The 12269-nt window shown below is 36.3% G+C and overlaps 1 protein-coding gene across 8 annotated transcripts in view; it reads left to right on the top strand.

The window, feature by feature from the left end:
- The window catches only part of ANKS1B (ankyrin repeat and sterile alpha motif domain containing 1B), a gene marked incomplete at both ends in the record, with an annotated part of 1147860 nt that overhangs the window by 362023 nt on the left and 773568 nt on the right, over positions 1 to 12269 (top strand). The gene's annotated exons all lie outside the window — the stretch shown is intronic.

The following is a 12269-nucleotide window of genomic DNA, read 5'->3' as shown; positions in this document are numbered from 1 at the left end:
GGCTAGTAGTTTGATTAGTATTTAATGGATAAATAAATAAAATGTATCTTTTACCATAGGCCTTGCTATTAAATCATTATTCTCTTACCTGGAACTCTCAAAATGCCTAATCTGGTTTTCCTTCATCCTCCAAAAATGTGACATTATATTTTTATCTGTAGAATTTGACAGCATATTAGCTCTCATCTCTATAATGGAGTTCTTATGGCTTCAAGACTCAGATTGTAATTCCCTACCTCTCGGTAGGGCCTTTAAAAACCAACTTTGTACATAATTCAAGAGATCCACATTTCCTTGCCCCTATTTCACTTTATACTGAGTTCAGAGGTAGGCCGGCTGAGGGACTTAAAAGAAAAAGCAATTTAACATTTAGTTAAAGAAAACTTATTCATGTGTGCAGCTCATTTGTATGGCTTTGCAATCATAGAAGCCAAGAAGTACAGAACTATTCAGTTTTATTTAACAGAAGTATTCAGGATTGCTGATTGCTGGAGATGCTATCATCTGCCTCAGTGTCCATTTTATAGGGCCCATTTGACATTTTTAAAAGTCTATCAAAAATGATTGGTATCATTCATCAGAAAAATCTATTATTGTTGAGATCATCTTTGTGGAAATTCTCTTAAAATAATAATGGACATTTTTCCCTGAGGAAACTTAAATGCAGAGTTACTTTGTACTCCATACTATTGCAAATGCCTTTCAAAAAAAATGAAGTAGAGAGAATGTCTTACATGATTGCATTAAAGATCAGAAGTATGTAGAAGAAATACTTGACAGGCCAATGACTTGAATATAATCTTGGGCTTTGTTTAGTTGAGTCTTCACAAAACTCTTCATTCCTAAGGGAGTAGTATGTTCAAATTTCCTAAAACTATTTAGTAAAAGATATGATGTAATTGTATGTGTTCATGTAATATACTATGGTGTAATTATCTTTTTATTTCTCTCTCTTTCTCTATAACATTAAATACTTTGCAGTGATTATGTGTTACTCACATAACCTACTACCTAGCTACTATCTGACATATACCTACTACCTAGCAGACTGCCTGGCACATTGTTAGTCATTAGGTGAATGCAATAAAAAAGACAGATAATACTAACTGTTGGCAAGGATGTGGAGAAACAAGCCCTCATGCACTATTGGTAGGAATTTAAAATTGCACACTTAACTTTGGTGAAATAGTTTTGTGGTTTCTAAAGCAGTTAAACATAAATTTATCATATGATCCAGCAATTCTACTCCTGGGAATCTGTCCAAGAGGAATGATTCTATTCTTTGCTCATCAGTGGCCTCTCTTGGTCTCCTTCCTTGTCCCCCACTCTAATCCCAACAACATAGATGCTTCCTTACTTCTCTTTTTCTGTCCTTTCCTAGGTCAAAGTAATCTAGCTAAATTAAAGATCTACATGGGTAAAGTCCAAAAGCATGAGGAGGCAGAGGTATTTTTATATATAGTAATAACTGAGTTGGTAATAAATATCCATGAGAAAATTGGTAATCTTGAGAAAAAATCCAATGTACATTTTTGGGCTAGACATAGGTTCATTTTTTGGTCTCAGAATTATGGAATCACAGAATTTTACAGGTAAATCATATATTAGAGATTAAAATTACATGAAATAAATATTAAAGCTACTGTACTGGGATGAATAGTGTCTCCCTCCTGAAAATTTGTGTCTACTGAACCTTCAGAATGTGACTTATTTGGAAATACGCTCTTTGCAGATAATAATTAGTGAATATGAGGTCATGCTGGAGTAGGATGGATCTTAAATCCAATATGACTTGTGTCTTTATAATAAGAGGAGAGAACACAGAGAGATACACAGATGAAAAAGGACCACATGATGATGGAGGCAGAGATTGGGGTAATGCAGGTGTAAGCCAAGGAACAATGGGGATTGCTGGTATCATGAGAAGGAAGAAGCAAGGAAGAACTTTTCCCTAAAGCTTTTAGAGGAAGCATGATCCTGCCGACATCTTGACGTCAGACTTCTAATCTCCAGAACTGTGAGAGAATAAATTTCTATTGTTTTTTCAATTTTTTGCTGATTTTACTAAGTTGTGGTACTTTGTTATGGTAGTGCTAGGCAGCCAATACACCTACATCTATTGAAAATAACAACATACATGTTTATTCGTATCCTGGAGTTTATTAAATGATTTGTTTTGGCAAGGAAGTTTTTGGCTGTAAAATCATTTCATAGCTAAACCTGGAGCCCAGCAAATCATATTTCAGAGATGCCATGCATCTATTTAAACTGATGTCAAACATCTGCCAAAGAGTCAAACTGTGTTGATTGTAGACACTTGGAAAAATTTAAGTAATTTAGAAAGTTGATGAGTAAATTCTCTACAATTAATTCAGTTATAGAATTGAAGGATTCTATGACTTTCAACACACAAAAAAGATGTATGCCATGTATTATGTGCAAAGCATGTGTGTTTTATCTTAAATTGTTTTAATTTTAAGGTGTTAAAAGGTGTCATATGGGGCCATTTTTAAATCCAGGTAGATTTACTTGAAACCTTTTCCTTTGATATGAGTTAATGTGTGGGATCATACAGTTAAAGGAATGATCTCGGAATGCTTAGCTAGGTTGTGGCAATGCTAGTTTGTTAAATTGAACATCCTTAGTTTTGTATTTTCTAAAACCACTTGATACATGACACTATTGATAGACTTTCTCATTTTCTAAAAAATATATTTTGCATATTTCAGTATTTATTTATTTATTTATTTTGGCCGCGTTGGGTCTTCGTTGCTGAGTGTGGGCTTTCTCTAGTTGTGGTGAGCGGGGGCTACTCTTCCTTGTGGTGCATGGGCTTCTCATTGCAGTGGCTTCTCTTGTTGCAAATCATGGGCTCCAGGTGTGCGGACTTCAGTAGTTGTGGCACTCGGGATTGGTAGTTGTGGCTCACAGGCTCTAGAGCGCAGGCTCAGTAGTTGTGGCACATGGGCTTAGTTGCTCATGGCATGTGGGATCTTCCTGGACCAGGATTCGAACCCGTGTCCCCTGCATAAGAATCCCCTGGGTTCTAAACCACTGCGCCACCAGGGAAGTCCCTATTTCAGTATTTAAAATGAGATATTCTTCTCATTAATTTTTACTTTTTGCTAGGAAAAGAATATAAAATACACCAGCAATTATACTATTTATCACATAATTTGCTGATGATACCAGAGCAGATGCTCATTAGAGTTCTTCAGCATAGTCATACCTATTGCAATAGGGAACAAACTTGTTAAGGTCCTTCTAACTGTATGTCCTGTGCTGTGCTGGCAACTGTAACACAACAGTTTGGGACCTCTTAACTTAAAATATTTCCAACAAAGCCAAATATTGTCAAGAATCAAGTTTCAGCTTATGAAGTCCTTCCATTTGGATCTCATGGAGTTGTTGTCTCATTTAATTCTCGTATGACCATATGAGTTACGTATTAACGTCTATTTCACAGTTGAGTAAATCTGAGGCTAATTGTTGTTATGTGACTTCCCCAAGTGGTAGAGCTCTTATTTGAGCCCTAGTCTGCACCAAAATCTATATGCTCTTTCAGGAATAACATATTGCTTTACCTTGTTTGGATTGAGTTTTAAAGCTTGTTCAAAATTACCATACTTTATGCAAAAGATTAGAATTTGAATCCCGACTCTTCTGTTTATTAACTATGTAACATTAAGCCAGTTCTCTTAACCTCAGCTTTATCTGTAGTAATCATAGCTAACTTCATCGTTCGTTGTGTGCCACTTGTTCTAAGCACTTCACAGTTATTGATTCATTTAATCTTTATAACAATCCTATGAGGCAGATAAATGCCCCTATTTTACACATGGGGAAAATGAGATTCAGAGAGTTTAAGTAACTTGCCCAAAGTCACAGACTACTCAGGGACAGAGCATGGACTTTAGCATCAAAGCCCGTGTGCTGTGCTGCCTCTCTGTGAAGACAGAGATGAATAACACTCGTCATGCAGCCTGGTTGTTAGCATAAATGGTGATGTGTATATACGCATTTTGTAAACCAGAAAGGACTAAGGAAAGGTTAGTCATTATGAATAAGAACGCTTTTCTTTAATTGTGGGGAAATGTCAGGGTAGGCAGTTTCTTTATAATAAATTTCTATGGAATTTAAATGCTATTGTCACATCCTAATCCTACTGATAAATTTCTTGAAATATTCTTTGAAGCAAGATGTGCATTTTGCCTCATTTAACAAATGAAACTAAGTGTAAATGTTGTCTCCTACTAGTTTAGCAATTCGTGTTTTATAATTACTTCTTGATTGCTTGAATTGCTTTAACTAAGGATCATTTGTTGAAGTCAATTAGTGTTTTCTTTTATTAATATGCTAGTATTTGCATGAGAAGAATTCTTAAGTATTTTATTTGCTATAGTGTGGTATTTATTGCAGAGAACATCTGTTCCTTTTTGATGCCTAACCATTTCATTAATGAGATGATTTTAGGTATTCTTCATAAATTATCTTATTGGGTGTCTGAATTTCAAACATTTTTCAATAAGACACTAAAATTCTAAATTGCAAAATTCTGGGTTCAGTTATCTATATTTGGTCTCTGACAACCAAGGTTAATATTTTCTTTGATGACTGTAATGCCACTTAACTTGATGAGGACTTTCATAGTCTACCTCCTTTTTCTTCTTCATCATCATCTTCATTTTCCTCTTTTTTTTTTCTTATCTTCTTCCTATCCCCCTCCATGTCTTCTTCTGTGGTTCAACCTTTTGATAGCCTGTATTACAAAATCTCCTCTCTAATTTCTGGCCAAGGATAAAAAGAAAAATAAAATCCTTTTCACTTTTTTTCCATTTCTAATCTTTCTTCAGATGTTAGGTCAGATACCTTCTTCGAGTTTTGGGGTAAATAACAGAATGAAATTCCCTCACCACCCAGTAGTGAATTAATGGTCAGGCTCCTTCCATTTGGTGCTTTGTCATGACAGGACCATTCACTTCAAAGTGTTAATACTTTAGATATCATATTCACACGTTTCTAGTTGTCATTATGTAGATTGTTTCCTTGATTTAGATCATTTACCAAGATGGTTCTAATCATACAGTTTTGTTAAAATGAACAGAGCTGAAACCTCTCAGAAAGGAAAGAAATCTTTCTCATAATAATAAAGCCACCATGATATTACTAAGAACAGAGGAGAGTCTTAAAGTATAATATCGTGCTCTCCTTATTCACACAGGTTCTTTGGAAATGTGAACCCATTTTTCAGTCCATTTGAGTGTTATTTTAAATAATTGTACACATTATTTGCTCTATTTATGAAATGTCATCATAGATATGAGGGTCTATATTCCAGTTGTGTGGGGGAGCAAGACTCACTGGCTTTGACTAGGACTGCATTGTGCCTCTTTCTCCCTGACAACCACCATCACATTTGTGCCACCCTTTAGATCTTGGCCTTGAATGGTGAAGCCGAGAAGTATTCTTCACCCTTGAGAATGGAAAGAACAATGTTAAAAGGGACCAACGTAGCAATTCTAAATGTTTTGGGGTAGGGCACTTCTATTCCCTTAAGAATTTTCCACACTGTGGGAAAAATAATTACTCCTAGAAGCTCCTTGTTGTTGGATTGATGAATAATTTTAAACGTTGTGCTGCAGTATGAAAGGAAGGTTCACCAAAAACAGATTTTGTTTATAAGAATGGCTTATTATTTTAACCAACACAGAGTGTATGAAAATAACACTTGTTATGTGTCTGAAAACTGTAGTCATGGTTACTTTGACCATAAGAATATATTTTCTCTCCTCTTTATCCTGGAAAGAAATCAGAACATCTGTTTCTGAGATTTTAGGACAATAAATGGCATTAGTTTTTGTTCCAATTCAAGTATAAAGTATTTATATCAAGTGAGATAATTTCTTCAGCAAAGATATATCTAAAAGGAATTTTAATAATTCTCTTTGATTCCTCTGGGACTAGTTCTGCAAAGTCATTGGAACAGTAACTAGCCATCAAATAATAAGATCAGAATTACAGGTTTTATTGGTTTGATTACTGTTTATATCCATATATATAAATTATTTAACCAGCTTTTAAATACATATTGGGTACACGGCACAGTACCAGTGCTATGGAAGATACAAAATAAAAGAAAAGAAAAAATTATAATTGACCTGAAAGGCCTTGAACTCTAAGGAAATACAAGATATTTCTAGAGTAGAACATTGAATTTACAATAATTTGTTCAGTTTGTATGTTAAGTGCAAAGACAATTCAAAGTAAGAAAATAAACATTTAGAGTCAGGGTGATCTCAAAAAAATCAGAAATTTTAAATCTATTTTGTTCAGAATATTGTTTCTCTGATTTCCACAAAAATACATGTTCATTGAAGAAAATTTGAAAAAGAAATTGCCTATAAAGACCCTGAAATAAACATTGTTTGCTTCAGTGAATTCAGCTAACACATTCTCTTTTACCTGTAGCTATTTTCTACCTGGAACAGTCTTCCCAACCCTCTTCATCTGGCTAATTCTTGCTCATCCTTCAGGGCTTTATTTTAAATGGCACTTGCCATCAAAAAAGTTTTCACACCTGCTACATTAGGTCCTCTGCTGATATGCTCCTATTTAATCTCTGGGCTTCCTCTACATTCATGTAATATTTATGATTCTGGACTCTGTGGATCCTGGGAGTACAGTGACAAACATGATAAACAGGATCTCTCCCATCATGGAGTTGGCAATTGTAATGGAGACAGATAAGAAACAAACAAACAAAAAATGAATATATACATGCAATTTTGTTGTAATTACATATAAATGTATATTCCTTACTAGACCACCAACTCCATAAGGTGAAGACCATGCCTGTTTTGTTTAGAGAAGTTATATAGTAAATAAATGTGTATGTGTGTTTTAAATGAATGAACATTGAAGGCATGAACAAATAAGTTAACCTTTTTGTGCATTTTCTCATATTAACTCGTGTACATAAATGTATGGTCAGGCCACCCAGGATGGCTGTTCTCTTGTTCTCTGTACATCCCCTGCTCGACCAATCCCTGCCTCACCTACACCCTACTCGCATGACTGACCTTCCTACATGCTTGCCCCAGGCCCCAACTAATGATTATTCTAGCTTTAGATCAGAACTCTCCACTCTGCTTAAAGGGGCATGCCCCTCTGCTGGTTTCCCTGGTAACTGATGAGCCAACCTGAAGTCAATTCCCCCATAACTTGTAACCTCCCCCTGCCCCTGTGAGTGAAGACTGCTGCCATGTCCTGCCAGCCATGTGCCACACACAGTGGGGTGTGGCTCCAGGACCTTGCTTCAGACATGTAAGCTCCCCATCCATTAAACCCTTATGTCTCTGTTGCCAACTCTGGACTCTTTCTTCGGTTTTGAAGCGGGGCAAGTACAGGCCTTCCAGGCCTGCATGGTTAGCCCAATAATAAAATACAATTTTCATATATACTCACAATTGGAATCTTTCTATGAATACATAGTATACCTTTTCCATTTAACATTATGTCCTATGTGATTAAATGTTTTAATGGTTGTATAATATTTAACTATAAGAATGTACTAGAATGATTTTTAATCATCACCTATTGAGATTCTTATTTTCACTCTTTTCCTGACTCAGAACTACACATTCATTTAGATTGTTGCCAGTAGTTTACTGTTACGAATTATGTTCTGATGAATACCTTTATGCATAAATCCTGTATCTTTGATTATACTTACTTGGAAATATTGAATCACTGGACAGAGGTTATTATCTTTTTAAGGTTTTATATAGATTGCCAAATTGTATTCCAGAAAGGTAAGTTATAGTTTATTAAGGGACAATTTAGATAATTTCATTAGGTTTTTTCTTTTGTTGGCTTTTTTTAATCCAATAGCATTTCAGTGAAGAGACTATGTAATGTAGGCTTGGATTGTTTTATTTTTCTTCCCTCCTACTCAACACTTTCCAGCAGCATTTCAACTTCTCCTATCTTTTGAGGTTAGCCATCTGATTAAAATGATCTTTTAATATTCAAAATATTAATTTTGCTGTAAGATTTTTTCTTTGTTTTTTTAAATTAATTTTTATTGGAATTTCGTTAGGTTTTGAAACTAGCAATGGATATGACCTAATCAAAAGGAGGCTGGCAGGTGCAAGGGCACTGAACGAGAAGTATCAACAATTAATTGTATCAGCTAGAGATGCTTGTTTTATATTGTGGAGTGAAGAGGGATAGGCTTGGAACTGTTGGGACAGGTGAATGCTAGATGAGAGAATTTCAGTTTTTTTAAATAGATGTTTGGAAGCCACTGTAAGATTTTGAGAAGGAGAGGGATAAAACTGTTTCTGAAGGTAAACATGTCTTTACTCAGATTAGTAACTTGGTGACTTTAAGCAATTGAATTTACTACTTAAATTTCAACTGTGTTTCACTCACTTTCCAAAGGGCTTAGGGAATCCAGATACCTTTCTGTTCTCTGTCGCATACCACTACTACTGTGGGAGATTTGTGGGAGGCTATTTCAAGTCTCCTCTACTCAGATACTTCTCTGAACCATTTTTAACCCACTGCATGGGCACACCATGTTGGACATAGCATTCCTCCCTCTCCCTCCCTTCCTCCCCTCCCTTCCTCCCTCCTCCCCTCCCTTCCTCCCTCCTCCCCTCCCTTCCTTCCTCCCTCCCTCCCTTCCTTCCTTCCTTCCACTTATATTTATTAACAACATGCATGATTCTATGAAAAGCAGGCTTGAAACCTGGTCATTCTGACTCTCAAGAGCAGTGTGTTCTGAGGACAGCTGCCTGTAGCTCTCTCTTGAACTCCACTGGTGTGTACACCTTGATGATGTTGTGGTACTGGCCTTCTGGCACCATGTGATCTGGCCCTTCCCTCTCAAAGGGGAATAGACTGGGGTCCCATTTGATGGCATCCGCATGTAGCTCCCTGGGACATCCCTCTCCATCTTATGCTGTCACTGCTTATACAGGGAATACTTCTTCAGAAGCTGAGCTCTCATCTCATCTCTTCCAAGAGGAGTTCCACCTGAGGCTACTGTTTCGTTTTATCCAAGAACTCACAGGGGTAATAAAATCCTCAAAGGGAATTAACTCCTGGCTAGGCTTTCCTCTTTTTCAAATGTTCCTTTGCTGCTTGGTCTTTTTAAAGATTTAACTACCTCTCTCACAGAGGTTCTGCTCTCATGGGAACAAGTTCCCAGAAGGTCAACAATGAAGCTTTCTGGCAGGTGTCTCTAATCTATGTCTGCCAAATTCCCAAAGTGGCCATGGCCTTTAGGCTGCTTCCAGGCACACACCCCTTTGCAGTCAGGGCCCATGTGCCCCACACAGAGATCCAGACATAGCATTTCTTTAAAGAGAGTTTAGAATGTCTCTTGTTTGTGCCAGGGAAAATGAGGAATAAATTTCACTGACTAGAGATTCCCCTAATCTTATTGGGAAATGGAAGGTACCATAACTGAGGGAGAATGGAAACATTCATTGGTTTAATATTTCCAAAATGTCTCTGTTACATTATTATTAGATGTGGCATTTAAGAAAGTTTATCATGGCACCAAACTCAAGGTGAGCTGAGCATGAAGAGAGCCTGGAAGCAGGTCATATACTCTGTGCTTACCTCCAGGAAACCATTTAATTAGAGTATGATATGCTGCCCTGTAAGAAAGTTCTAGAAAATCCAATATAACTTGTAATATCTCTGGGAAAAATCCTCAGAATATAATTTTTTTTACTGAGAGTGCGCCTGAAGTATTATCTTTATGTATAAAAGATTAATTTTTTTCTCTAAACACAGATTTCTGGCAGCACTCTATTAATCATCATAAACTTTCTCCCAGAGTTCAAAAACCTTTTAGAAAGAGGGGAGAAAATGAATATTTTTCCTCTGTAGAATGTAAATGAATTTTTGGTGTAAGTCATGTGGATCTATATCGAATAACCAGGCAGTTTATTAATTCTCAGGGTTTTTTAGCTCAAAGCATTTTTATGTGCATTGTAGTTTGTCTTGAAGACTCAGTAGTGGTGTTGTACTGTTCCTTTTTCTATTTCCAGAGCTGAAACTTCAGATACTTGTTCTTTTCTATTAACTTTGCATTGTTTCATTATATTTACCCTTAATATTTCAAGATTTTCTTCACAATAGAAAGGATAGGCAATACATTATAATATCTAACTCAGTGTGACTTGTACACTTACGCTGAAGATCTGTTTAGTTCTCATCACTCCCTCTCCTCCTTTGGTGCCTATAACACATTAATCTTTTGGTTCTTTACTGCTTGACTGGATGACTTCTCTTTATCCTTTCAGTCCCTAAATGTTGATATTCACAATTGTATACCATGGATTCAACTATTTTCTACCTAAATATTTTTCCTAAGCTACAGATACATTTAAAACTACTTATTGTATCAGCATCTTGGTCTGAATGCATCAGAAATGCCTCATGTTGCAACATATCCAGATGTGAAAGTTCTTATATTTTCCTCTAAATTGCCTTGAAGCATCGTCATCCACCCTTAAGAAGCTGGAACATTTAGCATTTTCTGTGATCTGCTCTTTTCGTTGCCATTGCACTAATTTAGGACTCATTTTCTCTTTACTGAGGTCACAAATAAATTTAGAAAAGATCTTATTATAATACACAAGTTTGATTCACTAAAATAAAAAAAATAAAGACTGAACACTATACAAAAGGTTAGAGATGACATATTATACATCTTAATGAACAATGATGAGCATTGTAAAATTATTCCATTTGTAATCACTTGATCATTAGAAACTTCTTAGACTTCTATTTTCCTCAGTTTCAGTGTCATGGCTGTACATTGATTTGCTTTTTCGTAGATATATTCATACTGAGAGGTCTTTTTCAGTATGTGCTCCTGTGTCAGATTCTGATGTTATGACATGTGATTATTGACTTCTACCACCTCAGTGTCAATGTGATCCTCGTGAAATGATCTTACAGTATATTGGAAGCATACTATATGTATGTACCAGCAACCTCTCTTCTTATAATACAAAAGGCAGTAAGATCTGATGCAATAGCTTCTTTACCTGCTCTGCTTTTGTTTCATCTCCTTTTTGTATTGCTAGGTAAAATATCTAGGTAGAAAAATCTAGATATCCTTTTTGTATTGCTGTCCCTTGCTCCCACTTTTTTTTTTTTTTTTTTTTTTTTTTTTTTTTTTTGCGGTACGCGGGCCTCTCACTGTTGTGGTCTCTCCCGTTGCGGAGCACAGGCTCCGGATGCGCAGGCTCAGCGGCCATGGCTCACGGGCCCAGCCGCTGCGTGGCATATGGGATCCTCCCAGACCGGGGCACGAACCCGTATCCCCTGCATCGGCAGGCGGACTCTCAACCACTGCGCCACCAGGGAGGCCCCCCACTTTTTCTAATTATTCTCATCAGTAAAAACTTAGAGTACAATCAACATCCTTTTAGTAGCAAAAAGGATATATATAATACATTTTAATACAATGGAGTTTTACATAAAAGGATTTGAATTTGGGAATGCATTACTGTATTCCATAGGGCTTTGTGTTGTTAACACAATTTTCATATGCCTATGCTCATGACATTATAAAATTAAGGTGCTGGTACCCTTTTCTGGATAAATTGTTAAATGCCTAATTCCTCCCTCTATTCTTTCTGTTTCCTTCCTTTTCTGCCTGGCTTTTTAAATTGTTACTTCTGGCAGGTGCACATTTTCCAAAATGAACACTGTTGTGAAAAAAGAAAAGAGTCTCTGGGTTCTTTAAGAGCAGAAGGATGCACTTCATTTTAGTTTCTTCAGAGAAGGGGATCTCAAGAGGTCAGTGCAAACATTGGCAGGTACATTTTAAATAGTCATATACATATGAGGGAGCAGATGTGTGCCAGTGTTGCCCTGAAGAAAAGGTATTAGTGATGTATACCTGTATGTGTGTCTGTACTTTGTTTCCTCAACTAAAGTTAAAATACCTGGGGCCCCACAATATTTTTGTTGTTTATCCTACCACATGGGGATATAGTATTGTGAAAGGAGATTCATAAATATTTGTTGATCCATGATCTAACCCTGCCTGGGTGTGTTATACAATGCCACATACCCTGAAGAAACAACTTGGCATTAACTGGGGAAAAAAGCCCATTATTTATTTGTTGCTTATCTATGATTTACATAATTTTCCAATTTTACTTCACAGTCATTTATTCATTAATGAATAAATGGAGTAATTCTAATGGGGATAAAACAGGACTGATCATAAAATAGTG

Source organism: Hyperoodon ampullatus (genome assembly GCF_949752795.1).
Source record: "Hyperoodon ampullatus genome assembly, chromosome: 11".
Taxonomy (NCBI): Eukaryota; Metazoa; Chordata; class Mammalia; order Artiodactyla; family Ziphiidae; genus Hyperoodon; species Hyperoodon ampullatus.
The sequence above is the reverse complement of the archived record's forward strand: the minus strand, read 5'-3'. Positions and strand labels throughout refer to the sequence as shown.